Source organism: Impatiens glandulifera, chromosome 2, assembly GCF_907164915.1.
Source record: "Impatiens glandulifera chromosome 2, dImpGla2.1, whole genome shotgun sequence".
NCBI lineage: Eukaryota > Viridiplantae > Streptophyta > Magnoliopsida > Ericales > Balsaminaceae > Impatiens > Impatiens glandulifera.
The window spans coordinates 261,202-267,201 of record NC_061863.1 but is presented as its reverse complement, the minus strand read 5'-3'; the positions used below and the strand labels follow the sequence as shown (position 1 = coordinate 267,201).

At 27.0% G+C, this 6,000-nt stretch overlaps 2 non-coding genes across 2 annotated transcripts; both read right to left on the bottom strand.

The window, feature by feature from the left end:
* Positions 1 to 2,353: 2,353 nt before the first annotated feature.
* On the bottom strand, positions 2,354 to 2,429 carry LOC124928302. The gene has a single exon (XR_007098509.1). It is a non-coding gene; the product is annotated as a small nucleolar RNA snoR53Y (small nucleolar RNA).
* A 107-nt stretch (positions 2,430 to 2,536) lies between these two features.
* Positions 2,537 to 2,629, bottom strand: LOC124928298. The gene has a single exon (XR_007098505.1). It is a non-coding gene; the product is annotated as a small nucleolar RNA snoR69Y (small nucleolar RNA).
* Between the last annotated feature and the right edge of the window lie 3,371 nt (positions 2,630 to 6,000).

Sequence of the window (6,000 nt, the reverse complement as noted above, 5' to 3'; positions counted from 1 at the left end):
TCTATCGATGAACACATTGTTATCACATAATTTAATAGATTTTAATACTCACAATTTCTAAGTTTAAATAATTTAAATCAATATTTCAAAGTCTCTCTTTAATCTTAAATTGAAAAATAAAATAAAATTAATGCTGCTCAATTCCACATTAGTCAAAGTGATGTCATTAATTTTGATAATTTTTTGAAGTGTAAATGGATTTTTAGGGATAAGTTTGATCTTATTTGTATGTTTAATTATTTAGATGATATTTAGCTGTAGGGACCCAACAATGGCCAACATTAGTCTCCTTTAGAGACTTAGATCAATACAAAGTCAAAAGTTAACTCAAATTTAAAGGATGATTAATTAAAATTCTAAAATATATTTTATTTTAAATTATTATTTTTATTATATACTTTTTATCCAAAAAAATATTTTCAAATTCAAACTAATCATTACTTTTCAAATAACTCAAGATTTTTCAAAACCATTAACCCAACTAAGCCTAAAATCCAAAGAAGGTCCATTTTATTGTCTCTTTTAATGGAAGAAAATGTAGAGTAAAAAAAACTAGTTTTAAAATTTTGAAAACCAATTTACTCTTTACACCTGTTGGTGGGCCTATTTTATTTAATATATATATATATATATTAATTTTAAATTTAATTAAAAGGTAATTTTAATATTTAATTGAATAAAATTAATTAATTAAATTGTTGATATGATATTTGAAATTTAAGAGAAAATTTAAATTTTATCACAATAACCAAATATCCCCTTAGTTAATAGAATTTGAAGTTAGTGAAAAAATATTCACCTCTACTTTGGGTAGTTTCCTCTAAAAGGTCTTGGTATGTAGTTAAACAAAGTAAGGGGCAGTAAGACCAAACTAGAGAACATAAAGTGAAGTTAATCTTGATAATGTACAACCAACCAACCAACATTTTTTATAAAAGTTTTTCATGATTTTTATTTAAAAAGCACAACAATTCTTTCATCCATTTTAAATACAATACAACATCAAATCGAGTACTAAATTACTTTAACCTTCTTTTCTTCCAACACATTTTTTAAATTTATTTATTTATTTACATTTAAACTAATCAAGCCCTGATACCACTTGGAATGAGTATTCAAACGGCTAAGAGAACACTATATTAACAAAGGGAAGTGCGACTTCTGTAGAGACAAAATATATTTCCTTGGACATGTGATTAGTCATCAACTAGTCTATTCCAACAAAAGTAACAAAATTGAGATTGTTTCTAGGATTGGCTAACTATTACAAAAGATTTATTCGGGGATACTATCAAATAGTTGGGGCCCTCACTGATTTGCTGAAGAAAGACCAAGATTTTGAGTGGTCACAAAGTTGCAGCGACACATCTCAGAATCTCAAACAGGCGATTGTGTCAAAACCGGTTTTGAAGCTTTTAGTGTTTGAGAATCCGTTTGAAGTACACACAGGATGTGGAGATGAGGTACTCCACTCATGAGAAAGAAATGATGGCGGTCATACACTATCTGGAAGCGTGGAGACATTACCTACTCAGAACAAAGGTCGTGGTGGTGACTGATAATGTTACCAACACTTATTTCAAGACACAAAAGAAGTTGTCACCCAAGCAGGCGAGATGGTAGGAATTCTTGAGCAAATTCGACTTTTAATGGGTGCATAAATCGGGCAAACATAATGATGTAGCAGATGCATTAAGCCGAAAGACCACTCAGTATACATTGGTAGAATCAACTTTTTTAAAAGAGGTGAAAAGGCAACCTTAAACGATTCCAAATATCAACTACTGGTGAAGCATGTTAAAGCTGGTGAGAGCACCAAGTACTGGATTGAAGATAAAAAATCCTCCATGTGAAAGGAGGAAGAGTATACATTCATAGGACCCTCTCCTCCTAAAGTTATTGAGGGAAACACATGAACCTCAATGGGTCGGTAATCCTAGAGTAGCGCGGCGGATGATAGCCTTGTTAAAATACTATTAGCCTAAGATGGAGCAACTTGTTTAGTGTGTTAACTTGACAAGTCTGAAAAGATGAAATTGTTTAGCAAAAAAAGCTTTTTAAAAGTAACAAAATTGTGTAAATCATATAATTTTATTTTAAATTCTTATTATAATATAAACTGATCAAAAAGTCAAAGATTATAAAAATAATGAATATTATGTAGCATAAAAACATATTTTTTAATTATAAAAACAGATAAATTTATATATATATATATATAGAGATATTTGAAATGTTTATTTTATTATAAAAAAAATATTGTAAAAAATCAAACTAATAGAGTGGTTATGAAAATGAAATTTAGAAATAATAATGCATAAACATTAATAACAAATAAAAAATAAAAGTATAATGTTCCCTCAGTAATGTTAAATGTATAATCACATAGAATTATCAGAATTAGCATGATATTAATCATCATAGGGAACGAACATATATGATTTCAATCTGCTTCGCAAATCGCAACGAAGACTATCAAATGAGAATGAATCAGTGAAACAAACAGCAAAATCAAAGATCAAACAATAAAAATGGCGAAGAAGCTCAGATATATTGGAAGGGGTATAGTCCTAGACCACAAAGATCTCATAGTGAGCTGGTATAAAACGGTTATCATCATCGCTTCTTCCAAACGCCATACGATTATATACAATGAATATTCATCAGTACAGATTTAAGGATGGGATGAATTTAAAGAAACGAACCAGATCCGAATCGATTCCGCGGAAATGAAGTCGATGAATCGCAGAGGAGATAAAACTGTTTTGATGATGATGATGATGATTGAAGAAGTCTGGGTGTGAATTTATATATATATATGATGTATGAGACGGCAGGAAGGGAACTAGGGTTTTGCTTTCGGAAATTCGAACCTAGTTGGTTTATTATTGGGCCTAATCTACTTGATGGGCCGTAGGGCTAAAATTTGAATATTATAAAACTCCATCTATCAATGTCAATCTTGCTATGTTTTTAATTGAAATTTTTAAGTCCATTTTGTTTTAAATGTTTATTTTCTTTTCTACTTTATTTTAAATTATTTTAACTCATTAATCATCTCTACATTTAAACTAATTTTAGCAATTCCATCTCAAATGTTTTTTTATATTAAAGAATAAATATTTAAGGATTTAAATAGACTTGTAACAATGGATTATGGATTGTAATTTAAAGAAGAAGTCATGGTTTGAGATTAAAAAAAATAAAAACTTACTTCATTTCTAAAGTGTATACCAAAGTTTTAAAAAGTTGTAATAACAATTGCATAAATATTGGTTTACTTTTTAGATTTTATTAAAAATAAAAAATAGAATTCCTCTCTAATACATTAATATCATTTTAATCATCAAATTGTTTATTTTATCAACTAAAATATCATATTCAATTTTATTTAAATTTAAATACAATTTATGGTTCAAAGATAATATGACATAATTAAATATTATTTCATTATCATAAAATAAATTATTATTATTTAATTTATTAATTAAATGAATTTATTTTATTATTATATATTAATATTTTCATTAAAAATAATTTTACTTATAGAAAATTATAATAAATTATGATCTTTTAATAAATAAATCCCAATTATAATTATAATTTTGAGTAGCACAAATATTTTATTTACAGGTGGCAGCTACACGTAATGAATGACGTTAACGGTGGCCCACTAAACTCGAAACTTCCCAAGCCTATGTACCTTTGCTGTGTATTTATAAGAGAAAGTACGATAAATTTAAAAGCTACGTTTTTTTATTTGTGTCTCGCGAGAACTCGTGACATCTCATTTCATTCCAAAGCCTTGTTTGGTTTAGAAAAGATTCAGAAACAGAAAATTATTTTTTTAGAGGCAGAAAAACATAATGATTAGGCTTGTTTGATGAGTTTTTTTTATATAACTATATTGTATTTGAATTATTTCGATAAAGTAACTAAAAATACATAATTTATATTATATTAAAATAATTAAATATTTATAAAAATGTATTTATTATTTTAATTTGTAATTTTAAAATTTATAAAAAGTAAAGTAATTTTCTATAAAAAATATATAATAAAATAAATTTAATATTCTAATTCATAATTTAAATAATATAATTGAAAAAAAAGGTATTTTTGAGTTTATAGTAAAATTATTCAACAACTTCTACAAGGCCTTATTCTTTTTGAGTTTTTAAAAAACTCATTCAAAATTAATTTTTCAATTAATTATTTCTCAACAATCGCATTACTCATTTTATTAATTAAATTACTAAAATACCCTTTATTTTAAATTATTATTTTTTATTTTATTCATGTATATCAATACCCTTTAAGTCTTTTTATCAAAAATAATCATCGTCTTCTCAAAATCATCACTAATCATTATTTTTTTCTTTTATAATTTTTTTAAAAAATTCTAATCCAAACTGGCCTAATCTTCTTGGAGATTAATATATCTAAAAGACAGATAAAAAGAAAAGAAAAAGAAATGGCTAAAATGATAAAAGATAGAGAGAAAGGGTTAGCTTCATTTAACTTATAGACCTTGTTAGGATAAGTTTTTTTTGTTTGAAAATTTTGGGCTAACATGAAAATAATTATTGATGGTGATTTGGACGAGGTAAATATATTTCTGGTTAAAAAAAATTTTAGAGTATTAATATATAAAGATAAAATAAAAATAATAATTTAAAATAAAAAATATTTAATATTTTGATTAATTAATTTAATTATTGTAATAAAAACAGGCCAAGCAGAAAATTATTTTTTGAATTTGGGTTTGTAAGCATGGAAATTTGACATAACCTAACTTATAATTTTAAAAATAATACTTTAAATTTTATGTTTAAAATAATCCAAAAGAGGGATTAAGAACTAAATTATAATTAATTATGATTAATTATTATAGTAATTAAACCATAATTAAGAAAATTAATTAAAAATCCAAAAATAATTCAAGGTTAAAATATTGTATTTGTTTGACCTAAATTAAACCTAAGAAGGGGTTGAAATTATTTAATTATGATTTTTAAAATAAATTGTGTATAATTTATGGTTTACAACAATTAAATAAATACCATAAATACCCAAAAATAAAAATAATAAACATAATTTTTACTATGTTATTAAAAACATTTATGTGTATTATTTTGATGAAGAAAACACAAGAAATTGTTAAAAATTTGATTTCAAATAATCATTTAAGAAAAATAGATAATTCGGTGTAGCCGAAAATAAAAAATTAAGCGTAGCAAAATCCTGGAGCATCGGATCAGTGCTAGATTTTCATCCAGTGCTCAGGAAGACGCCATGCACCCCGTTGTAGTGGAAGCATGCGCGCGCTCGGTCCACACGGAATCAACAAACGAGGACGCTAACCCAGTTAGTCAAGAAGCTCCAACACCAACGAAACGCAACAATGCGTTTCGTTTAAGCAAAACGAAGTCGTTTTGTTCGTCTTCTTCCCGAACTCCGGAGGCCCGCGACTAACAATGACGATCTTCTAGAAGCTCCAGCTCCTTTGTTTCTCAACCTTAACCTTTTGTTTTTTCACCCATGTGCATGTCTCCTCCTAGTCATCATTACCCATATGCTTTGAATTCAAATCCTACATCCTAATTAGGCTACCGAAGACAAACAAGAACTTAAAGGATAAGATTTCAGAAGTCAAACTGAAATTGAATTCGACCTCCCCAACTGACCTAGCTTGGTATAAATAGTCTCTAGGTGATCTTCTTCCACACCATCAAACAACAACCACATATTACAACCTAAATCAAAGAATCAAAGATTCCAAACAAATTGGATTTTTGTAAAATCCCCTTAGGCGATCAAAACACATCTTAGGACTACTAAACAAATGGAATAAATGTTATAAATACATATTTTAATAGCCAAACTTTTTTAAAAATAAAACCTCCTTTTGAGGGACGTGGAGGACATAACGCGAAAGTCATTTACCGAACGTAACCAAATAACGAACCCCTTATAGAAATTCTGGTATAAAATACTTTT